A 25,811-nucleotide genomic window follows, 5' to 3' on the forward strand; every position below is an offset into this window, starting at 1 on the left:
TATTATACTAATTATAATATACTAATTATTAATATTTTACTAAATATTATTATACTAAATTATATTAAAGAATATATACTAAAGAATACAGAAAGGATGCTTACTGAATGCTAAAAAGATAATAATGAAAACTCCTGACTCTCTCCAGCATCCCAACACAGCTTGGCCCTGATTGGCCAAAGAGTGAAAACAACTCACAGCAGAATCCAATGAAACAATCACCTGTGGGGAAACAATCTCCAAACACATTCCACATGAGCACAACACAGGAGAACCAAATGAGATAAGGATTGTTTTCCTTTTCTCTGAGGCTTCTCAGCTTCCCAGGAGAAAAACCCTAGGTGAAGGGATTTTTCAGGGAATGCCACAGGGTTCCCTTCCAGCGGAGCTGGTGGGGCAGGGAAAGGGACAGGTGGAAAAGCTGCAGTCTTGTCTTTTGTTTCTCAATTGGAATTTATTTAAGAGCAAATGTTTGCTCATGCAATTTCCATTCTCTGTCCAGCCCTTCATTTTGAGGTTTAAGGGAAAGAAACAGGGTGGGAACAATGTTTCACTTCTCAGTTTGACAGAGAACTTAGAGGCTGCAGAGAACTCCAGGTGATTGTGCTGGAAGCATTTTCTAAAAATGTGGGGTTTGGTTAGAAATGTGAAAGCAGCGATTTTCCCACTGCCAGGAGTTAGGGTCTTAGAGGATCCCCTGACTCACAGATAAGTGTCCATCTCAAGGCAGAGATAATCAAATTATAAAAGCAAATCTTGAAGTTCTCAGCACTGCCCTTCCCCTCACTGCCCCAGGGCAGCTTTTAAAGTTCTGGGTAATGTCCATCATTTCCCAAAATCTGTCTCCCAGAAGATAGGAGCTACAGCCACTTGCAGCTGTGTCTGTGCTCCCCCACAGCAGGGGAACAGCTGAGATATTTTCTCTTAATTTTTCCCTTTGTAGCCCTCAGCTGATTTCCCTTGGACCACAGCAGTGGAAGGAAATAAATTTGCTGTGGTATGGCAGAGGATGCTCTGTGCTGTGAGAGGGGGCATGAAGGGGCAGGGGCTCTGTGACTTGGGTGCCATCATCCAGCCTCAGGTGCCCCTTGCCTGGGGAGCCTCCATGGATGGATGGGACACCCAGGATGTGGGATGAGCATCCTGCTGAGCACCCTTGTGCTCCACCCCACTGGTGGGATAGATGCTGACAACATTACCTGGGACTTGCAAGGACCTCTGCAGCTCCCAGGGGGAATCAGAGCAGCCCAAAGAATCCTGAATCAATCTTAATCCCACATTTTTTTGTGGCTGTGGGTGCACATTAATGTGGGCAGGCTGTGGAGAGAGGGCAAAGCCTGTCCTGTGAGTAAATGAGCACTGCATAAGAACAGAAGTGGATGCCACAGACAACTTGAAGAATGCTTCCAGCCTAAATCAGCAGTATTTTCAGGCCTTTAGTGGCACACTAGAGGCCTCAAGTGACACAGCAGATGTCACTTGTGTCAAAGAGCACTGCAGTGAGGTGCTCTATGGACAGCACATCACAGGATGTTACTTCTTCAGATTCCTTTGCACTACATGTGTGCAGATACCACGACAATTCACCAAGCAGATTTCCTATTTAGATATGTGTTTTGCAGCACCTTTCTGTGTGATATTCACATGCACAAGCCCAGAAGCCTTCCATCCAGCCATCCCCATGGATTAGCAGCTGGAGCCTTGGCTGTAAAACTCAAAGCAGAAACTTTGCCTGCTGCTCCTCAGAGTGCCCATCCCTCTCCTCTCCAATGCAAAGTACCTCCCCTACTGATATTCTCTGGCACTGAGGTTCTCTTGTTGGCCCTGAGGACATGCTGGGTGTCATTTACACATTCCTCAATGGATTTCTCAACTCCCATTCCCTTATTTCAGGTATGCCCCTTCACCATGGCAGAACTTCACTCCCAAAGAGCCTCTACCATCCATCTATCCCTGTGCATCCAATGATGTTCTACTCTTAAAATAATTTTAAAAACCCATCTAAACAAAAACAAACAACAAAAACCAAAACAAAACAACCAAACACAAAACAAAAAAAAAAAACAACCAAAAATAAAAATAACAAAAAAATACTAAAACAAAAAAAACCACCCAAAACAATCCAGAGCAAGAGACACAGACACCAGAACCAACTTTTAAAAGTCTCTGGTTACTTTTGTCTCAGATCCTGATGATTCTGCATCTCACAAAACTGTCTGGCAGCTAAAAATATGTGACCTCTACAAGGAGAAATACATAAATCTGCTTGGCCTCCACAAGTCACCAAACTTTCAGAGTAAAGAACGTTCTGCAGTCTCTGGTTTATTTTCAACTTCACTTCTGCAATCATAAAAGTCTATTACTGTTGAAAACCTGGAATTGAACTGCCCTTTGGAAAAACGAAACTCAGATTAATGTGCAGCTTGGTCTGCTCAAAAGCACGAATTAGTCACGCAACCTTAAATCATTCAGATAAAAGTCCCAGAAAAGCAAGTACCTTTCTGTCATGACTGGTACTTGGCTATTAATAAATTAATTAGTGTAATAACTGTGTTTCTTGGCTATCAGTTACTCAGATGGGGGTCACTGTATTCTTGTTCTGGAAGAGAATTGCTTAAAGTCTGTTTTAACCTGATGGATAAAGACTTCCCCATTCTGCTTGTTCTTGTTGTGAAAGTTTGAGCAAACTTAAACCCCTTTAGTGAGTGTCCCCATTTCCCACAGAGCACACTCCCACTGTGAGCCCTGGGTGCAGAAAATGCACTCAGAACCAGGGGTACCAAACCTGCAGAGACTGAAAAGGACCCCTCAGCCTCGATCATGGGAGGTGCAGTGAGATCCAATCCCCACAGAAAACCTGATTATTGCCCACAGGTCGGAAGGAACAGGCTGGTGCTCTTGTGTAGTCAGAAGTGGGGCAGAGAGACCTGCCAGATCATGTCCCTGCATGTCCAGGGGCACTACCCAGGTGTGTCAGGCTGGAAAGGCCCCCCTGAGCCATGAACTGATCACCCCAAACTCCTGTTTGACCCCACAGTGTGAGATGGACCAGCTGGCAGCAGAACAGCAGCCTCTGTGTGCTCTTATTTCTGCTGAAGCTTGGTGGAGCTTCTGGGGGAGGGAGTGGTGAGATCTTTATCAGCAAAGCAGCTTTAACAATTCCAGCAAATATTTTGTCTAGCAGAACAGTTCCATGGGACCAGAGCTGAAAGCCAGGAGGGACCCTCAGAGGAGCAAATCAGTTTGGGCTGAAGCCCTTTGCTCAGTGCCAGCACTTGGTCACTCTGGTGACCATCCCTGGTCACTGTAAATGCACCAACCTTCAATCCAGCACCAGGCCTGCAGTGTGGGGAAGGAAGAGGGAGAGGATGGACTGCCCTTTTTGGCTGATTTTAAAGAATAAATTTGACTTTGAATTTATGTTGTGGGAGCCTTGAAGGACAGTTTCTCAGCCTCAATTGCTCTGCCTGTTCCTTGGCCTTATAGCCTTATCTCTACAGCTCCTGCTGGCTCAAGATGAGGTCTCCCACATTTTTAGCTGGGATTTGCTGAGAGGAAAATCCTTGTTAATATTTGGGAACCAGTTGATGGCACATGTACAGTTCAAGGAGGATGGGCAGCAACAGCAGCAGCAGCTTCAGCTCCCTGGACACCCAGCACCCAGATCACAGGGGCTGCACTGCTCTGCTAGCTTTAGACAGGAAAATGAGCCAGAGAGCCTTGAAAAACCCTTTTATCTCAACATCACTAGCGTTGGTAGAAATATCATCTAAAAATGTTCTGCTTTCACAAGATGAAAACAAGATGCACAGCCCTGGGGTGCCTTAGTGCAGGAGTTTGTCACATCCTCCCTTAATGGGCATGTTCCCCCTCAGTGATTTATCCCCAGCATTGCTCCAGCCCCTCTCTGTGCAGGTGGCATGTGGAGGGGTGAGCTGAGCATCAGCTCAGAGCTGGAGGCTCTTGTATTTGCAGGGAATGCCCCCACAAAGGCAGGAGTGATGCATCTGATTCCATGTTCTCAGAAGGCTAATTTATTACTTTATGATACTATATTATATTAAAGAATACTATACTATATTATACTATACTACAGTAAATACAGAAAGTATACTTACAGAATGCTAAAAAGATAATAATGAAAACTCCTGACTCTTTCCAGAGTCCCAACACAGCTTGGCCCTGATTGGCCAATGAGTGAGAACAACTCACACCAGAATCCAATGAAACAATCACCTGTGGGTAAACAATCTCCAAACACATTCCACATGTGAGCACAACACAGGAGAAGCAAATGAGATAAGAATTGTTTCCCTTTTCTCTGAGGCTTCTCAGCTTCCCAGGAGAAAAACCCTGGGTGAAGGGATTTTTTCAGAGAATGTGAATGCCACAGGAGACTGAGTAGAGCCTGCAGCACGGTGTGAAACATACAGAAATGCAGACCACACAAATAATGTCTGGGGAAAGACATCCCCTCACTGAGGGTGAACTAAATCCTGTGATCCAGGAGTGGCCCATATAATGTGAGCTTTGGGGGAGGAGAGGACACAGCTGCACTGGGAACTGAGTTGTTAATATTGCGCAAGTTGTTAAATGGGTGTTACACGGGGTAGTAGCAATGTGGAGAGGGTTACTCCCTTCTTTATTGCCCCAGAAAATTAATCTTTTGACCCTTGTGCAGGAATGAGAAGAAAAGGTCTGGGGACTTGTCACAGACATGTTTTCTGAAAAATCCTTTCCTTAGGATTTTTCCTCCTGAGAAGCTGGGAGGCCTCAGGAACAAAATGTAAACAATGATTATCTGCTGCTGTGGAATGCAACAGGTGCATCTGTGATTGGTCTTATAGAGTTTTTTGTAATTAATCACATTCACCTGGCTTGGACTCTCAGTCTGAGACAGAAGCCTTTGTTATTCATTCCTTCTTTTTCTATTCTATTCTTAGCTAGCCTTCTGATGAAATCCTTTCTTCTATTCTTTTAGTATAGTTTTAATATAGTATATGTCATAAAATAATAAATCAAGCCTTCTGAAACATGGAGTCAGATCCTCATCTCTTCCCTCATCCTCAGACCCCTGTGAACACCGTCACAGGGACTCCCTGTGCCCCTTCCAGCAAATTCATCACCGCCTGTCCATGGCAGACACCAGCATCATCTCTCTCTTGGGCCATCATGTGCATTTACAGCTTTATATCAACATGAACACAAAGGGTTGGGATCTCCAAGCCAGCCCCTGACCACAACAAGCCCTGGCAGGGCAGAGCTGGTGCTGTGCTCCCACATGTGGGCACTGGCCAGGCTGCTGGGCTTGGGTCCCACCACACTCAACTCTCATTCTCTGGCTGCAGCCAGCACCAGCCTTCCTCTTGTCTTGGCCAGGAGATTTTCTGGTCTCTGCTTGTAAAACCTCTGAGGGAAGCAGGACCTGACTGAGCTGGACCAGCCCCAGCAATGCCCTGACCCTCAGCCCCTACACCCACAGCTCACAGTTTAAGCCAATCTGAGACCATATTGTCACCCAAAGATGTAGTCCTGCCTATTCCCTGCCCTGGCTGCAAGCTTCTTCTTGCTCCCTTGTGTCAGCACAGCTTGTGGTGCAGCTTCCAGCCTGTTGGATCTGTCTGGTGGCTCATTAGCCACCAGATTAGCAGGCTGACCTGCCTCACCATGTGGCTTCACAGCTGCCAGCCTGGCACAGTGGGGGTGGCAGGAATGCACAGCCAGAAACAGGGTTGGATGGGATGGGACAGGCAAGCAGGATTGTCCCTTTTGGCAGCCAGGCAGAGCTGGGCTGGCTTGAACTTCTCGTGAAAACCTGCTTTTAATTTTCCCTTTGGTAAATAAGAATAATTCTCTTTTAATGGGGAAGTTGTGCAGCTCCATTGTGTTTCAGAATCACTCTAACCACAGCATCTTTCTGCAGATCATAACTGAGTTAAGTGTGTTGAGCAAATAATATTTCAGCTGCTAACAGTTGAGTCAACAGCAGGGTAATCAGGATTTAATCTTCTGTTTCACAGGGGGAGGCTGCACTGCTGTTTTACAAAGCCTTTTTCATCACAGTAGGATTCCTTGAATCAAAGGCTCACAGGTGTGATTTTTGGCAGGGAACAAACAGTTGCATTCCTATCAAATGCACTCTGCATTCCAAGCACAAATAACTTCCAAATCCTTGGTCCAGAGTTGCTTTCCAGAAAAGGAAGGTGTTGCCTTCCCATGAGTTCAAAGGCCCATCAGGAATGTGGTGTTTGGGATGCTGCTAACAAGGAATTTTTCATTACTGAGGAACAATTCCTAGAAGTTAACCAGGCAAAAATGCCTACAGGAGGCTCAACAAGAATTGTAGGGGGCTACAAGAATTTAGAGAAAGAAGTAAATTCAGCCATCAGCAGTGAGAAGAATGATGCATCCCCTTTTCTTTTTCTGTAGAAACTGAATAAAACCTTCATACTCCTTAGCTCTAAGCAATGCCTTTTCAAAACTGATGGAGTAAAACAGACATGTCTTTCAAAGACAAGCTGAAAAGCTACTGAATTTTCTGGTTGGTCTTTGTGGGGATATTGCTATATAACAGTCAGTTGTTGTGCTCTTTAGGAGGTTTGATTAGATGTGCATAAAGATTCTGCCTTTTCAGGCTATTCATTTGGTCATGGATTTCTTTCAGAGCGCCTTCTTTTTATTACATCAACATTCTGAAGACAGGCAGTGATTTCTAATTCTCTAGAGGACTTTGCATGACCACATCAGCAGGAATGAGCAATTTTATCCTGCAGGGATGTGGGAGTACCATAAATGAGAGGCTCCCAATATATACAAGATGTGAAGGAAAGCAACTTCTTTCCCAGGAACGTGAAGTGGTCCAACCTTTGGCTGTCAGCTACAGTCTGATTTCAAATACCTCACAAGAGAACAGAGGAATTTGATACAAACTCATTTCTTGGGTGTTTTAGTATTGACAGACTTCCTTGCAGAATTTATGCAAGCAGTAGATGGAGGCCAACAGGTCACTTGAGCCTGCAGGCTGCTTGCCAGGGTATATCCTGGATTAAGGTGGAAATGAAAGGATGGAGCAGCCCTGCTGTGCGGGTGGGAGCTGTCCATGAACAGTTTTGCTCTCTGGAGAACAGTTTTGCTCTCTGGAGAACCCATTCACCCCATTCCAGGACAGCTTCTTATCCTGCAGTTATGTTCAGGATAGCTTTGGGAGAGACAAGGTTGGGGAGCTCAGCAGAGCATGGAGCCTGTGTCTCACCAGCCACTGCTGCTCACAGTGAGCCCCAGTGTTTGCAGCAGAGCCCTGTGGTGACACCAGCCCCATCTGTGGGGTTGCTGGGGTGAGACTGCTCCCTGCCCCACCAAAACCTGCTCCAAACCTCCTGAGTCCCAGCTGTGGCAAGAAACTGGGGAGCAGAGGGGACAAACAGGGCAAGAATGCAGGTGGAGCAAGGTTGATCCATATGTCAACCTACAGGCTAAAGCTGGGAGGAAAAAGGGATCCTCCCTCTGCAGCCAGGACTCTGGGGATGAGGAAGGCTCTGCTGGGGAGAAAGGCAGGTGAGGAGCTGTTATTTTATACATCAAGAGTTCTATTATCATTATAGTGCAAATGTTCCATATTGCCAGACTTTCATACCTCCTCAATGTTCCTCATAGGCAGCTCCTCTAAGCACCAACTGTTCCTGGTCCTTGCAGCAGCCATCTGACTCCAGATCCCACCAATCCACTCTTTTATACCACTGTTGTTATTGGCTACAGGTGTGGCCTGTTAAGATCAGGCCTACTCCTAATCTTCAGTAATTGATCCAGCTGCAACTCTTTGGGGGATAAGATTACATTCTATACCATCTTCATTTACCCATCCTGTATCCCCCTACAAGGAGCCACTACACAAACCTGGAATACATGCTGTCTGCACAGGCTGCTCTGCAAAATCTGGGTTACAACAGGAGATGCTCCAAAAGTGTAAGAAAGTATCTCCTTGTAATCCACCTTCAATCCAGGTGTAATGTCCAGAAAGAACAACCACCCTCACCTTCAGCAGCACCTGGCAGGTTTGGGGCACTGAGGTTGCAGATTCTGCTCTGTAGAAGGCTTTGCAAATATTAGACAGGAGATTTTGTGTCACCTTGATTTTTTAAGATTTTCTAAGTTTTTGGATGTTGACATTTTTGCAGCGAACTTTCTCACACGCTTTCTGTAAATAACTCATTGTTTTGCATTCTTTTATAGAAGAAGAGAAAGTTGATAGACTGTTAGCTTGTCCAGTGTCATTGGAGAGGTGGCACTGTCACCCTCCAATCCACTGTCACTTTTAGAAAACTATAAATGTTGGAGTCAGAAAATAAACTTCCCCTTTTTCTTCACCTTGAGAACAGCGGTGTGCGCTTGTGTTCTTTCATGTCCTATAGCGACAGTTTTGTTTTTAAGTCCCTCTGAAGCAGGGAGTAGAGTTGGTTTAGGAGGTGCTCCCTAAGTTGAGAACAAGCCACCATGCTCTGTACATGATTTTTCTCAGAGAACAGAAGGTGCTGAAGAGAAACCACTGGCAGAGCTGTAGCAATTTGGGGGTGCAGCTGCCAGAGCTGCTGTGAAGTGCCTTGATATGGCAGGAAGGGGGACAAAAGATGGGAAAGGGAAAGGGAAATGAGCTGCCAGGAGGGGGAAGCCACCATGATTTGCTTCTCTCAGCAAGGCAGGGCTTAATGTCTTCTGCCTTCCACTGCTGCCCTTGCCAAGCCCAGCTCAGTGCAGATAGCAGGGGAATAAATCTGTCAGTCCCTCAGCAGAGAGGCAACTCCCCTCTGCATTCCTGTGCAGACCTGCAAAGGATTAGTGCCTGAATATCTCCCTTTGAAACCAAAGCTAAACTTCCAGAGCTCCTAATCTGACCTTGGCAGTGTATCAGCCCCACAAATCTCCTGATAATAATGGATAGGATATGTTATAATTTGAAGTAAGGAAAGCTCTGCATCAGATCCCTGCATCCCAGTTACCTGGGGCATTCCTTCCCAAACTTCCCCACCTTTGTTTTCAAGCCATTCAATGGACTAAAAGATAAAAAGAGGTTAAAAATACAAAGTGGAGCAGCTCACTTCTAATTTCTTGTTGAAAAACAGTTGTCTTGCCATATTAGATTGCCCGTGTCCTCTGCAAGACCCAGAACGTGAATCACACATGTTCACCACACTCCCCTGAGGTGAGCAGCAAGATGATGGGATGCCAAACCCCTGCATCAGTTCAGTAATCCTCCTAAACTGCTCCTTATTATTTCACTTGCAGGCCTGGTGTGCAATGCAGCTGGTTTGGGTTCCTGCCCCAGCCCCACCTGCACAGAGCAGCCTGGCAGGAGCAGGGAAGCACACACACAACCATTATCTTATTGCCCTTTGGCATCCTCAGAGATCCATTAGGACTGAGGGCCAGAACACATTAAAAGCCTTTGAAGTGATCATTTACAGACAATCAGCAGCATCACTGTAGTTGGGTATTTCTGGAGGTTGGCTGGTGTCACCCTTGTGATGCATTTAATGATACAGCCAGGAAAGACAGAAGAGCAGAGCCAAAATAACCCCACTGTTAGCAAACATCAATACTTTTAGAAGCCATTTTATGAAACTAGAGCTTTCTGACATACAGTCATGGTGAATATTAATAAAGCTATTAGAGCTGGTCCAAGTTTTCCGTCTTGGCTTTTTGTTTTGTTCTGTTTGCCAAACAACAATAAAGATTCCTTTAGCAGAAAGAGACATCATTTCAGGCATGAAATGGTTTTGGGACAAAGAATAAAAGATTGAAATCACAAAATACATAGTCAGGTCTCTGTGCTGCTCTTGTTCAAAACACACTGACCTCGGGAGGAACAGCAGAAGAAGCAGGACCAAGACAGGTTTCAGTCTCTTCCCAAAACTTCTAGTTTTTCAGCATTAGGAGTTTATTTTTCCCTCCCGCTTCTGCCTCCTGCTGGCCATGCTCTCCCATGGGCTGGGATTTCTCGGATGACGGGCTGGGTTAGATCTCACACCCTCTGCCTTTATTCTTTGCCTTTCTAGGACTCCACCTGGTTGTGCTTGAACCAACTGCACTGGGTCCAAAGCCTCGAGCAAAACCAGCCCACAGAACTCATCAGACCAAAAATTTAAATTATTTGTTCGTTTTGGAGAGGGTGGGAAGGAAGTGGGGGAGAAGCATCCTCCAGATCCCACATCTAGCATTTCTTATTATGCATTACACAGGCATTTCAAAAGCCAGTTTAAGTTTTATAACAGCACATGTACTTTAGGGAGAAATGTTAAGAAATAAAACATGAAAGGCAGGCTGAGAGGAGAGAAAAGCAAAAAGTGTGGAAAAGGACCAAAGGGCCAGACCCACATACTGTGACAGCCATCAGAGCAGAGCGGAAAATTGCAGTGACACTGAATTTTAGGAAAGAAAGTCGTCATGAAAAACCCATCAGATTAAATTAGACTTCTTTCCTCCAATGCCTTGCTGCATCTTGAAGAGCAGCATGGTTTCTTTAAATAAGCTGTGTGTTTCACACAGTCCTGCAGGCTGGGGGTGTCAGAACTCAGCACATCCCTCCGGGTGTCCAGAATTGCCGAGGACCCCGCCAGGGGGCTCAGAGACCCTGGCATGCTGCCCAGAGCACCTGGGGATTTGATTTTCACCCTTGGAGCAAGTTACCAGCTTTGTATGAGGATGTGAAAGTCATACAGGTTTGAATGGTGTAATAATAAAATATTCACAGGGTGAAAATGTAGATTTTAGGATTTTTGGTTTGGGAGTTATGGGGACAAGATGGAGGAATCAGGGCGTGTCTTGTCCTTCTTTCTTCTTCTTGTTCTCCATTTTCTGCAGTGATGTTGGTACTTTGGGATTGGTCTAGAGTAGAAGCTCACTGTCTAACATAGGTGACAGGTATTGGGAATTAAGTGTAAATATGTTATACGTAGTTTGTAGTATAAAAAGACAACACCGCCTCAGGGGCGGTCAGAGTGCTCCTAGCTGCCCTGCAGAGTGGACCACGGCTGGGCAGAAAGAAAATTTTATAGATAAGAATTAATAAACAACCTCAAGACTGAAAAGTGAAGAGTCCAGACTCATTCTTCAGTTGCGTGGGCCGAAGCAGAGACATCCTGCACATCTCAGGGCAGAAATTATCAACAGCAACCCGAGATGTGGGGAGAGTTCTGGGTATGCAAAAACCCTCTGAGCTCAAACAGTCCCCTCCTGTGCTGGAGAAGGATGTCCATGGCCCAAGGACAGGTACAGCCAGGGCTCACTCTCCTGCATCCATCCCTGCACAGGGAGATGGGGGAGCCCAGGGGCCTAGAACATGAGTAAATAAAGGTAGTATAGAAAGTAATCTTGCCCCCTAAAGAGTTGCAGCTGGGTTAATTATTAAGGATTAGGAGCAGGCTTGATGTTACCAGGCCACAGCTGTAGCCAGTAAGAAGAGTGTTATAAAAGAGCGGATTGGGTGTTTGAAGGAACTGGAGTCAGTTGGCTGCTGTGAGGACAAGGAAGAGTCAGTGCCTGGAGGAGATGCCTATGAGAAACATCAAGGAGGGACAAAACTCTGGCAACATGGAACCCTTGCAATGTAATGACAATAGAACTCTTGCACTACAATGACAACAGAGGAGGCCAGGGGAAGCCCCTGAGCAGCTCAGCCTGTGAAAGGGAGGAGTGGCAGCACATCTCTGCTTGGGAGCCCATATGGTGATGAGACATCACCTCAACATGTCAGTGTCAGCTGCTGACATGATCCCAGCTTTGTCTGGCACCCACAGTCTGCTGAGAGAGCACACTGGGCTCCAGATGCTTCTTTATATCTGCATTATATTTGCATTCCTCTCTCTCGGGGTTTAAACCTAACTGGGCTTTGCACTTAGGTTCAGGAGAGCTGCCCCTTCTCCCTGTGCTTGCAACAAACGCTGAACCTCTGACATGAGGTGGCTCAGGGTTTGCACTTTGGAGGGCAGCGTAATAACCAGCTCACTCAATCCACTTTCCTATTTATCTGTCCATTCTTCAGAGCAGGGCAAAGCTTGAGCTCGTGCCCTGACAGGCCTGAGAGGCCAATCCTGGGATATTCCAGTGGGGTGGTGTGTATTTTATCAGTTCAGATGGCAGTCAGGGTGCTCATGAGCTGACACAGGGGTCAGGAGAGGGGCAGAGCTGCTCACTGTGGCCAGTGGAAGCCCCCTCCACTTCCCACCCCCCTGCTCTCCCTTCCTCCACACCTCTGCCTCTGATTTCCAAGTCTCCCACCTCAGTCCTCTACAGAAAGTACCAATTTCTCTTTAATTTTTAAACATTTTATTGACAAATAACTCCTTTAAGCAGGCAGATCTTAGTGAGATATTATGCCTGTTCTCTGCATGTGCAATTCTGCTGATTTTGTTGGAAAATCAAGCTCCTTCCTGTTGCTGGTAACATTTGTTCTTTGGCTGAGAAATGATGGCTGAAGGGAATTGAAACAATAGGATTCAATGAGCATTTGCTTCCAGGGGGTTTCTTGCCAGTGCAATTCCACAAGCAAAACTAACAATACTGAAAAATGATGTAAGTGTTAATATTATCTCTGAGAAGAAGTTAAATTGCACAAGCCTGGGGAGCTGAAAGAATAGTTTAATTAAAATCTGCTTGTGCTTGCTTTCTGCCCTACATGTATGAGCAAAGCCCTCTGGGAAAATCCTCCTGCAAGAAAGACAAATCCCTCTGAAAACTGGAGAATTCCACAAAAACTTATAGCCAGAAAAATAAGGACAAGCAGTTGCTGAAGGCCACTGGCTTCAGTCAGAGCCCAAATATCTGGTTCCGGTCCCTGCTGTCCCTGGAGCTGTGCTGGGGCAGGAGCAGCAGGCACCCACAGGCTCTGACTGTGACTTTCAGAGAGAATCTTGTTGGCACAAAAATCCTCCCCTGCTCCTTATACATTTACCTGTATCTATCACCTCAGGGCCATTTTTGAACCATAAATACTTTTTCTTTTTCACCACTCCAAATTGTACGTGAACAGATTCTGTCCCACTAGGGAGATTTTTTTGCTAATGGATGGTGACTCAGCATAAATAATTTTCTTTTACTGCTTGGGTTTATTGTTTGAGTTTCCTGAGAGCTGGTTCTGCCACTCTTCCCTTCCAGAAATTGTGCTTGATTTCAGACCAGAGGATCTCAAGGTCTGGGACTTGATTTCACATGCTTGTCTTTTAAACCAAGCTATAATAGCAGATGAGGAACTGCTGAATTCTTGTGCAATAAAAACAAACTTGTCTTGAAATTATGAGGTTGCAACATTTAAAATTATTTATATGATGATATTTGGCTGAAACATGAAAAATCTATTCTAGTGGGCTTTTTTTAAAATTTCTCATTTACAAATGTCACAGTTTTTAAAAGCTGCAAAGTGTGGATGTTTGCGTATAATGGGAATTTTATGGTAGCAGCATAATAGCATAATGAATATTAGATGTGTCTGTCAAATGACCACATATGATTGAATAATAGCAGAGAAAGTGAAAAAAAAATCCAGAGAGAGGAGAAAAAACACAACGTGAAGGAGTGAAGCTCACTCAGGTTTTAGAGCTGAGTAGAAGAAAGAACTGAAACTGATTTTTGCCTGAGACACATTTGCTTTTAATGTTTAGGAGGTGACATACCCACTCAGCATTGGGACAGAGAGTACCACAAAGTCTTGGGACATTAAAGGAGAGGTTTGTCAGGGTCTGGCAGGTCTGCAGAGGAAGGTGGCCGCAAACAGAAGAGATTTTGGACAGATTTGTGGAATCAGAGGACAAATTTAACTTAATATTAGGAAAGAACCTTCCCATGGAGACACCCAAAGAAGCTGAACACGCATTACCATGGCCTTCATAGGGAATAAGGCAAAATTTTGCTCACACAAATTAAAGTGTGGAAGATGCCCCACTCTAGTGAGAAATGAGTGTCATTCAATGCAGGTGTTGATGCCTGGGTCACTTGAGCACTGTTGCTGGTGAAGACAACATTCAGCCATTAAGAATTTGTACCACCAGTCATCTGAAATCTCATTGGGCTGCAATCTGGACAGCAAAGTCACACTGCACTTAGTAACCTTTTCCTCTGGAAGGTTCTAGATCATGCAGCTGTGTTGTATTTGTGAGGCCCCCTGATAAAGGGAGGAATGGTGAATCTGACTCCATGTTCTTAGAAGGCTAAATTATTATTTTATGATACTATATTATATTAAAGAATATTGTACTAAACTATACTAAAGAATAGAGAAAGGATACAGACAGAAGGCTAAAAAATACTAATGAAAAACTCATGACTTCTTCCAGAGTCCCACACAGACCGACCATGATTGGCCATAGAGTCAAAACAATTCACATGAAACAAATAAAACAACCACCTGTTGGCAAACAATGTCCAACCACATTCCAAAGCAACAAAACACAGGAGAAGCAAATCAGATAATTATTGTTTTCATTTTTATCTGAGGCTTCTCAGCTTCCCAGGAGAGAAATCCTGGGCAAAGAGATTTTTCAGAAAATATGATGGTGACACAGCTGGGCTGTGGAAGATTGAGATCTACCACTGAAATAAGGTCCTGCCCTATTACTGCTTTTCATTGCCCAGTTTTGGTTAGCAGGGGTTGGTTCCTGTACATGACAAGTGAAGGACTCAAGGTACTCAGCAGCAAGAAGTATCTGTTAAAATTTCACTTTAGGTACCTAAAAATTATCTTTTGACATCTAGCCACTGCTAATTCTGTCAGCAAACAGGTCAGTTAGACCTTTTTACTAATCCCCACTATTTAGATCTGAAAATTGCAGAGCAAGGAACACATGGTTTGTGGCATTTGGGACTAAATATCATTCAGCAACTTGTACCCACTGAATTATTTGTTAGCTGTGTGCTTAGCTTCCCTTCATGTAGCCAGTAGAGCAGCAGGGCTGGAGGCAGCTCTGTGTGTGCACAGGTGAGAGGGCAGCCCTGTCCCCTGAGAAGGCTTTGTCTTTTAGCACAGCATCTGTCTGCTTTTGTCAGGGCAGGAGAGCTGAGGGTCCCTTCTGCTAGTGCTATTTACAAAAAACACCAATTTAGACAGAGCAGCTGGAGAGTCCTGACTGCTGGTGTGTGGAAAACAGGGAGACAGGACAGGGCTACTTCCCAAATGTATAGCAGATGTTTAGTCCCAAATTACAGCAGCCTGCCATTGCTCTGGGGGCTGTTCAGCCTCCTCTGGAGTCCTTACCCAACACAAAGCTCTCTGTGTGTGTGCACAGTCTGAAGCAGAGCCCGAACAACAGCATTTTGCATCTGATGCTCTGAAATCAGTGACAATCCCCATTGGGAGGGACCCTCCATATCAAACCCTTGGGTCTGGCTGTCCTCAGTAGTTTTTTTAGAGGAATTAATGGCCCAGATGATTTGGGGGTTTGGCACTGTTGGTGCACTGTTTGTGGTCTAAATATTTCCATTGAAAATAATCAAGAAATTAGACCTGTCTCCCTATGGCTTAAATAGTACTTTTCTAAAGCTCAGTATTCAGGTGTGTTGTCCGGGGAGAGGCTGAATGCTGATCTCAGGGTACAGCTGGACTGCCAAGCCATGGCCTTTCAGATCAAGATTTTGTTTTAACGCCCAGCCCTAGTGCATTAGATGTAACAATATCTCTGGGTACAACTGTCCTCAACACATGGCTATGGGACAAAGAAAACAAGCAGAAGCAAAGATGGATGCTGTCGTGCCAGAAGTGTGTGATGCCACACAGAGTGCACTCTGAAGGACTCAAAATAGCTATGCTGCAATCTATTATATCTGGATATAAAGATAAGTTGATAATGATACCCATAGTATGCATATATATTATATATAATATTTTATACATATATATTATATATACATAGTATGCATATATATAATATAAATACTACATATAATATCTAATATATATAATATATAATATATATTATATCTTATATAATATTATATTATATATAATACATAAAATACATATATAAAAACTAATTATAGTATATTATAGTATAGTATATTTATTATACTATATATAATAATTATATATCAAAATACACATAGTATGTATATATTATATATATTTATATATAATATATACATGGTTTGTGTATATATTTTATATATAAATATATATATTATATATAGTAGTATTATATTATATATAATATATAAAATACATATATGTAACCTATTTATATTATAATTATATATTAAAATATATATCGTATGTATATATTATATATATTTATAGATATATAAATATTTTATGTATATATACATACTATGTGTATCATTATCCATTTACCATTATATCCAGATATATATATATAAAATATCAATATTTTATATATATATTAATTATATAAATAGATAATATATATTATATATATTATATATAATATATATATTTTTTATATATATATAAGATTGATAATGTTTTGGATTTCGTGAGCTCTATGTCTCTGGACAAATATAAGGTCAGGTTCATGTAAGGCTTGATCTTTTTCACAGGCAGAGTCCCCAAGGCCCTACTGGCTGATGAGTAGGTTGGTGCTGGATCAGGCTGCTTCGGTACAGAACTTCCCAGGTTACCAAAACTAACCCCAAACCAAGAATATTGTGGAGGACCATATAAAAGGTCTTCCAGAAGTCCAAGCAGATGAGATCAGTAGCTCTTCTCATGTCCACTGGTGCCATCACTCCACGAAGGAAGGACACTTCTGTGGCCACTCAGGCACAACTTGCCCTTGGTGAAGCTCTACCAGCCTTCCTCTTCTGCTTTTGTTGACACAGAGGGAGTGGCTGTCACTGTCATATTTTCTGAAAATCCCTTCAGCAGGATTTTTTCTCCTGGGAAGCTGAGAAGACTCAGAGAAAAATGAAAATAATGATTATCTGATTGCTTCTCCTGTGTTTTGCTGCTTTGGAATGTTGTTGGAGATTGTTTATCCAACAGTTGGTTGTTTGATTGGTTTCATGTGAATTGTTTTTACTTAATGACCAATCACCATCAGCTGTGTTGGACTCTGAGGAGTCAGTCATGAGTTTTTAATTAGTATCTTTTTAAGCCTTCTCTCTGTATCCTTTCTCTATTCTTTAGTATAGTTTTAGTATAGTGTTCTATAATATAATATAATAGCCTTCTAAGAACATGGAGTCAGATTCTCAATTCCTCCTCCGTCCTGGGGACCCAGCAAATACCACAAGAGGCCATGGCTATACCAGATGTGGAAACTGCTCAGCAGCCAGCCCTGGATCAGTGAGAATGCACAATATTGACAGAGTTTGCTTTATCAACGACAAAACAGCAGAGCTGTGATGTGTCAAGTCATAAATAACTCATCATGGGGAAAGTGTGCTCTGTCTGGGCAGGGAGCCACAGCATTCATCCTTAGATATGCATTCAAATCAGTCCCATTAGTATCATATTCTTCTGTAATTACTCCATTGATTCAAACTGCATCTTATCTCCCCACAAGAGCTGCAAGCACCCTTTAATTTACTGAAAGGCAGGAAGGAGGAGGATGTTACCATAACATCCACACTGAGTTCAGAGCAAGGCTGTGGAGAGCATGCAAACAGGGCATGAACACCTAAGGAGCTGAACAGTATAGTGGATATTTTTGACCCTGACGAAGGGGAGAGAATGATGCATCTGACTCCATCTTATCAGAAGGCTAATTAATTACTTTATTATACTATATTATTCTGTATTATATTACATCTAAACTGAATCTGCCAAGCACTCAACTGCACAAAATGTCATGATTGTCACCTGACAGTCCTCACACACACGCACTCACTTGGCCCTGACAGGCCAAGGAAACGAAACCCCATCACTCTGGGTAAACAATCTCCATATTGCGTTCTACTTTGGCACAACACAGGCACAGCAAATGAGATAAGAATTGTTGTTCCTTTCTCTGAGGTTCAGAGAATGTGAAACCCAGAAATATTCTTGGGAAGAATTGTGCCTTGCTTTTGTCTGTGAAGAGAAATGTGGTGACAGAACAGTAGCAGTTCTGCAGGTGCTAAAGTGAGCAAAAGCCACATCCTGAATGCTAAAGGGATGCCAGTGTTTACTTACACAGCAGCATCCCAGGACCCTCGTGTTCACCCTAAGAGTAGAAGGGGTATGAACTCTTCACTGACCCTGGGCTGTTCTGTGTTGGTGATGAAACCCAAAACCTGTCAAGTTTCATGAAGTCTCCAATTTCCTAGAGGAGGTTTCAAAGTGCTCCTGTTACAATATCTTGTTTTCAGAAGTACCTTTCATGAAACTTCACAAATTCTCCTTGATCCCCTTTAAATTACTTCCAAGCACTCCCTGAAAGCTCCACTATTTCTGTATTTCTATAAAAGCTCCACTGTTGTTGTTGTTGGCACAGAGGAGGTTCGTTACTCCTGAGAGCTGTTGGAATGGGTTTCAGTGTGGCAGAGGGCTAAAAGAAGCTCTTAGGCTGTCCCTCATCACTCTGCTAGGCAGGAGATGCTGTAGAACAGCAGCTGAAATGCAACTGCATAACCCCTCTGCAAAAAATAACCCAGCAGATGCAAGCTGAGGAAGTGAGAGGTGAGAGAGAGAATCAGAAAAAGCAAAAACAAAAGCTTCTTGTCAAACAGGGGAAACTGCACCATTTTGGTTGGGGTCAGCTTAAGCAATGCCATGTGAGGGAGGAAAGGGGAGTTGTGGGATGGGGAATTCTGCAGGTGGGAGGGGGTTGGCAGTGATCATTCTCTGTGCAGGGATGTGCCAACCTAGGGACAGCACAGCCTGGGATGGGACACAGCCTCTCTTTGACCAGAACCTGCTGCTTCTACCAGTAAGATAGATTTTATTTTGCATATGTGCAGGCCATGGAGGAAAATGAGTTGTGTGTTAGCCAGCATAAAAGGCTCTGAGCTGCCATTACCTCTGCGTTTGTGTGGGAGTGGAGAGCAAAGAGAAAAATGTAATGAGAAAGTCTGGTTTCACTTAGGTGCTGTTTATGTTGAGAGTGAGGAGCTGCCAGCCCACACACACTCTTCCCAGACAGCTGCCAGCTACAGAGTCAAGATTAAGAGGGAAACTTGAAGGGAAACCTTACAGTAGCATGCTCTAGTAAGAGATTTTGGTCATAGAGAGCAAGGAAACAGGAAAAAAAAAATCAATCCTGTCTAAGGACTCTCCCAAGTCCCTTGGAGGGTTCTGGCCAAATGTCCAGGGCCATAATCTCTCGAATGAATTTGCCAAAGCATTAAAATATTAATGTGTTTTGTGTAAATGACACTGTTTTATTTGAGATGCTAAGCTCCTGCAGATATCAGAGGAGCCAAGGGTGTTAATGCTCCTCTGGCAACCACAGCCTGAGATTGGGCATCCAGCTAGAGCACTTGGAAGAGATGGGTTTATCCTTTGGATTTAATTTGATTCAATTAAAGCAAATTTGCACCAGAGTAATACTGGGGAAAATAAAAGTAGTTTTTCCTTGTTGCTGGAGAAAAGACTATCCCTGTGCAAGTCCTGTATGATGAAATGATCACAAATACCTTCTGCTGAGGGGTGCAGTGAAGCCTTTGCCAAGGTAAGCAAAAGGACAGCTCAGTACTGAGCAGCTGCCAATCACCAAGTAATTATGTTCTTTTCCTGCTAGTTCTTAGCTGCTTATCAAAATACTTAACAACTCCCAAAGCATACTTGAAATGGTTCCTGCAGCAGTCAGACACAGGGCCAGCCAGCTCCTGAGGGGAGTTTGAGCACAGCCACCCTGGGCTGTTTTCCCAGGAGAGCATGAGAAGTGCCAGGAATGCTCAGCAGCATTGTGTCCCCAGGAGCTGGATTACAAATCCATCAGTGAGTTTGACTGTGAGAAGTCCCATTATTTCCAATGGGCTGTTGATAAATTCAGTGTATTTATGGAGTTTATCTACAGGGTATAACTTCAGTGCAGGGCTTTGCCCAGGCCGCTGCTGGTGGGTATCTTCCATCTCAATTATCCTCATCCTTCTACAAATTATTGTTCTTGAGTAGCTCCATTTCTTCCTTATATTGTTTACCTATATTCTGTGTAGGAGCTGTGGTTGATGGCAACAGGACTGAGGTGGTCTAAGAGCTCCCAGCTCTGGTAATTGCAGCATAACCCACTTGGAAACCCTGATTCTGATGAGTTTCTTCATTCCAGCAGATTTATCTCACATTAAACCTTTTCCTAGAACTTGTTCTACAAGAAGGAGAGATATCTTTGCCAAACACAGTACTGCCTGATGTGAAGGGGAAGCAAACAGCAGCACTGTGAATAAAGGTGATTTGGCAGGGAAACTGGGAGAGGAATGGACTCCTAAACAAAAGCTGTGATATGAAGAATTTGAGTTCCACAGGTGGCTTCTATTCCTCAGTGCCAGGAATGCTCAGGAGCATTGTGTCCCTAGGAGCTGGTGTTACAAATCCATCAGTGAGTTTGACTGTGAGAAGTCCCATTATTTCCAATGGGCTGTTGATAAATTCAGTGTATTTATGGGGTTTACCTACAGGGTATAACTTCAGTTCAGGGCTTTGCCCAGGCCACTGCTGGTGGGTATCCTCCATCTCAACTGTGCTCACCCTTCCAGTCCTGTATCTCCACTCAGTGAGCACTTTTCCCTCCTGTAAATGTGTGAGAAGTAATTACCAGCTTTGTTTTTCATCATTAGCCTGACACTCAGGTCAGTTCTGGGCCATAGCCTGGTAAAGTTGTTGTGAATTTTGTTGTCTGTCTGTTATGTCCAGAGTCTTGAAAATAAACTTCACTGTGTCAAATCCACTGAGTGTCTTCTCTAGCCAAGGAACTGCTTGAGGTACCAAAAAGGTGCAAATGCAAAACAAAGTTAAATATTCAAGATTTGAAAGTAGCTATGAGATCCTCTGAAGGGTTCTGTGTACCCTGAAGGTGTGACTGGCACTTTATCTAGGAAGTTGCAGGTGAGGCTAATTTCTTTAAGGCTTCCCAGGAACAATAGGAAGCTTCATCCAACACATCATTCCCATGATCTCTGGTATAAGCTCTCAGTTTCTGGTTTTCTGGTAGCTCAAATAGCTTGAAAGGGAAAAAATGACTCCTTGATGCATTGGATGATGTTTGGGCTTCTTTTGTTTTGGAAAATAAACCAATCTGAGCTATGAAGGTCAACAGAGTTCAAGTCAGGTGAGTGATATTGCAAGTAGAAAGGGTCACTGATATGCTTTTGTCACCATGAAACATTTATTGGAGTCATAGCACAGTTGTTGGTTCAGAGCAATAAGGATTTCTTCTAAGTTTTCACCCCAGACTTTATCAGTTGCTAAAACTGTACTTGGAAAAAAAAGATGAGAAAAAATTTTATGCTGTAGCTGAGGCTGAAAGACCAGACAAGCAAGTTCCTGTCTTTAGTTCTGGCAGCTTTGATTTATGGCCTTGTAAAGGCTGATAAAGACTCTCCAGCGCACAAAACACAAGAGAATTAATTCTTTACACATCAGAATCAGGACAAAGATGCAAGATGTCAAGCACTTCATTGAAATTTAATCATGCTTTATTACTGAGGCAGCCCCATAATATTAAAATGATGGTTGGTTATTTACAAGCATATTGCTGCCATGGTAATTGTGACCAAATAACTCTAACTCAATCTCTTTGGTAATTATTTTCATGTCTAATTTCTGTTTGGATCATGTTTATATCAGATTTAAGCTTGGCTCCATCTGGAGCAGATGCAGTCTCCTAATAAAAGCAACAATTGATCAAATTTTGGATTTGGTTACATGCATGCAACTCCACTGTAATCCAAAATATGTGACTACATGTCCCAGGAGGGAGGGTCAGCTGGAAGATCTCTTTAATTAGTATATTATGTGTTCAAATGAGAATTGTAGGCTGCTATTAGTGAAAAGTGGACTGATGCTGTCTCTGCTTGGAAGGGATTATGCTGACAGGTAGAGAGCAAGTCTCTTGATGCTGGAAGTTCTCAGTGTTTTGTCCTTAGCTCCTTGATGTAGTCTCAGAAATGAAGGAGATAAAATACTATGAGCATTTATCCTCACATTAATTCAGCTATTATTGAAGAATTTGATGCAAGAACATGAATTAAAGATTTCCTGTGTAGGACTGTGAGATCCCTGTAAGGACATAGCATGTTTGCCTTTGCCACTTAGCAGCTAGATGTTATTTTAATTTATAGATTTCACAGTGATTGCATGGGAAATAGGACAAATTCTGTCTGTTTTATAGCTGGAGAAATTGAGATACAAAGGGAAATACAGATATGACAAAGAGGATGGAAATCTCAGTGTTCTCCATTGGGCCTCACTGGCTCCTTAAGCAATGTCTGGATATTATTATTTTAGGGCAGGCATGAGCTCTGCTTTGGGACTGAAATGCTCCAGCCCTGGATCTCCATCAGCCCTGTGCTTTCTCCTCTCCTTTCCTCTCCACCCTCCCACCAAGGCCACCCACACCCTGCTCACAGAGATCCTGTGCTCCTCTTTCTCTCCTCATGGACCACATTTTCCCTGAGTCCCTTCCCTTACATGTACACCAGATGTCCTGTGTGCCTCCCACCATCCTTCCTCTCCATCTTCTTCCTCCCTCTCACATCAGGAGCAATGTGTGTGGTCCCCAGCGCATCACATGCCTTGACCATAACCTCCCTCTCTCTTCCCCACTCCCTGCTGAAGTTTCTTTTGTAGCTTGTTCTTAAAAAATCCCTAAAACCAATGATGAAAGATTTGAAGTGGTATCTTGTATGATTGAATTTGAATCACCCAGATTATCCAGAGGGATTGGGCCCATTCCTGATTTCTCCTCTGACTGCAGACTCTTATAAATTTTATTCCAAAACCAGACCATGTGTACTCCTGGAGACACCCCTGGCTCAGGTTAGCCAGCAGAATCCCTGCTCCACCACTGCATAAGCATGGATTGCCCCTTCAGCACTGCCTGTTCCAGCACCAGAGCCTGTGGAGGTTTGAGGTGCCCAACATAAGGAACATTTTCTGCCACAGTCAGCACTCACAGCCTAGGAGAGGGGCTGGCAGTGGCTCTGACAGCACAGGGAAGAGCAGCAGGTCAGCAAAGGCAAGATGAAGTGCTTGAAAGGGAGGAGACAGAGGGGAGAAATTGTCACAAAACCATTGTAAAGCCAAAAGCATCACACCAAGAGCACCATTAAAAAAACCAAGAGTGTCGCCATCATATTTTCTGTAAAATCCTCTTTGCCCAGGGTTTTTCTCCTGGGAAGCTGGGAAGCCTCAGAGAAAAAGGAAAACAATATTGTCTCATTTGCTTCTCCTGTGTTTTGCTGCTTTGGAATGTGGTTGGAGATTGGTCATGAAATTAAAACAATTCACATGTTGGATAAACAATCACAGGCTGTGTCAGACTCTGAAGAGAGAGTCATGAGTTTTCATTATCATTCTTTGTAACCTTCTGACTGCATCCTTTCTCTGTTCTTTAGTGTAGTTTTAGTATAGCACTCTATAATATCATATATATATCATATCATAATAAATTAGCCTTCTAAGAACATGGAGTCAGATTCATTCCTTCCTGCCATGGGGGACCCCAGAAAATACCACACAAGAGCTGTCTCAGGGACAGCAAAGAGATGCTTATAAGCTGTGTGCATGCATCAAAATGCAGAAATCACAGAGTCACACGCAAATGGTGGCTGGAAGGAGCCTCCTGAGGGCTCTTTTCCAGCCTCCTCCTCAAAGCCATGGCTGCCAAGGGTATGTCAGGTCAGCCCTGATTTGTCCAGCCAAGTTTGTAATCCTCTGAGCAAAGCATCCTCATCACTTTTTGTGACCTCCTCCCATGCTGCACTGCCCTCCAGGTGAGAAAGCCTTTCCTAACATCCACCCTGAACCTCCAAAGCAAGGAAAAAACCCAAAAGCAAAACAAAAAACAAAAAAACCCCAAAAATAAAACAAAACAAAAAACACCCAAAAAACCAAAAACAACCATAAAAAAGAAACAAAAAACAAACAAAAATACCACTACCAAACAAAGCAAAACAAAGCAAAGCAAAACAACAAAATCCAACATCAACAACAAAAGTGAAACCAGAGAAATGTTTTACAGAAGGGAAGCAACAAAAAAAAGTGAAACCGCAGCTCGTGAGGGAGACCTTGATAACATCTGTTTTGGCTCCTTGAATGTCAGAAGGAGTAAATGTACAGACTCCATCCTCAGATAATGGCCAGCTAGCTCTTCTTCAGAATCCAGAGCACCTTCATAGTCAGTCCCTTCTACAAATTATTGTTCTTGGGCAGCTCCATGTCTTCTTTATATTATTTACCTATATTCTGTGTAGGAGCTGTGGTTGATGGCAACAGAACTGAGGTGGTCTAAGAGCTCCCAGCTCTGGTAATTGCAGCATAACCCACTTGGAAACCCTGATTCTGATGAGTTTCTTCATTCCAGCAGATTTATCTCACATTAAACCTTTTTCTAGCACCTGTGCTACAAGAAGGAGAGATATCTTTGCCAAACACAGTACTGCCTGATGTGAAGGGGAAGCAAACAGCAGCACTCTGAATAAAGGTGATTTGGCAGGGAAATTGGGAGAGGCATGGACTCCTAAACAAAAGCTGTGATATGAAGAATTTGAGTCCCACATGTGGCTTCTATTCCTCAGTGTTTATTGGGGGGGGGGGAAAGCCTGTGATCTCCAGTTACCTAGCCAAGAGAAAATGAGAGCAGCACCATTTGTTCATTACTATTTATTATTTTAGTAGCAACAATGGCAAAACACCCAACTTTGTGATCTTATTGAAGCAAGAATAAATTGAATTCACCAAAACTGCACTCAAAACCTTACTCTTGTCTCCAAGCACACACAAGCTAAAAATAAGATGGAAAAGGGATTCTGCAGCCTTGAGGCACTTGGCTGAGGTGGCAAAAATGCAGCATTCACTCAAGTCAGGGGGGAAAAAATGATGCCTGTTCATTTCAAGGGATTTTGGATGAGATCCAAAATAAGGGAAGATCAACAAGAGATAGGAAGGCAAGTGATCAAAACATACTGTAAAAGTGCCTGGTATTATTACAAACATCCCCTAAGGCTCCTGATAATAGAGCAGGAAAGCAATAGTTGTGATATTGTATTTTTTCAGTGAGAACGCCCATTAGTCCCTTCCTGACTGCATGCCAACCAATACAAGGTAAATGCTCCCATGGATTTTTTTGTTCCCTACCCTTTCTGTACTCAGTAAAAGCGAGCCAGCTCTCTTACCTTGCTGCACAGGGACTTGTAGAGCACTCACCTTTGGCACGTGGATGATGGAGGGCCTGGGGATGTGGGTGCAGAGTGCAATGACCTCCTGGCTCAGCTGTTTAGCAGCAAACACTGCAGGCTGGGTGGTGGCAGGCACTGCCTGAGCAGCAGTGTGATTGCTGGAGCTGCTCTGCTTCTCAGAGCTCCTGCTGCCTTTGAACATCTCCTCGCTGTCCCTCTCTCCCCCGTGCTCGATGCTGCTGGCTGCTGCTGCTGTGGGTGGCTGCAGGCACACGGCTGGGGCTGCCTCTGCCTTCTCCTCCTCCTCCATGGACACAGGAGCTGCGTTGGGCTGCTCAAATGGAGTGTTTTCAGGTGTGTTTCCAAAGCAGGCGAGCAGGGCTGAGCAAGGGAAAGGATGCATCTTGGATGACAGGTTATCGGATCCGCTTAGCCTGCTTTCCACAGCTGCATAATCAACAGGCTGCATTCACATCCACAGCAGTGCCCAAAATGAGAGCCCTGGCATGCTGGCATTCCAGCCTTCCTAGGAGAGAGCACCCCCTTTTCTGCTGTCAGGA

General features: G+C 43.7%; 1 protein-coding gene across 1 annotated transcript in view; it reads right to left on the minus strand.

Moving 5' to 3' along the window:
• Nucleotides 1-25,387, minus strand: part of FAM107B (family with sequence similarity 107 member B) — a 128,271-nt gene extending 102,884 nt beyond the window's left edge. Inside the window, exon 1 of the mRNA XM_054287527.1 lies at nucleotides 25,280-25,387. The gene's annotated coding sequence lies outside the window, so the exon portion shown is untranslated. The remainder of the gene's footprint in view (nucleotides 1-25,279) is intronic.
• Between the last annotated feature and the right edge of the window lie 424 nt (nucleotides 25,388-25,811).

This window comes from Melozone crissalis, unplaced genomic scaffold, assembly GCF_028551555.1.
Source record: "Melozone crissalis strain CALT ecotype California unplaced genomic scaffold, PUWL_Pcris_2 ptg000059l_1, whole genome shotgun sequence".
In the NCBI taxonomy this organism is placed as follows: domain Eukaryota; kingdom Metazoa; phylum Chordata; class Aves; order Passeriformes; family Passerellidae; genus Melozone; species Melozone crissalis.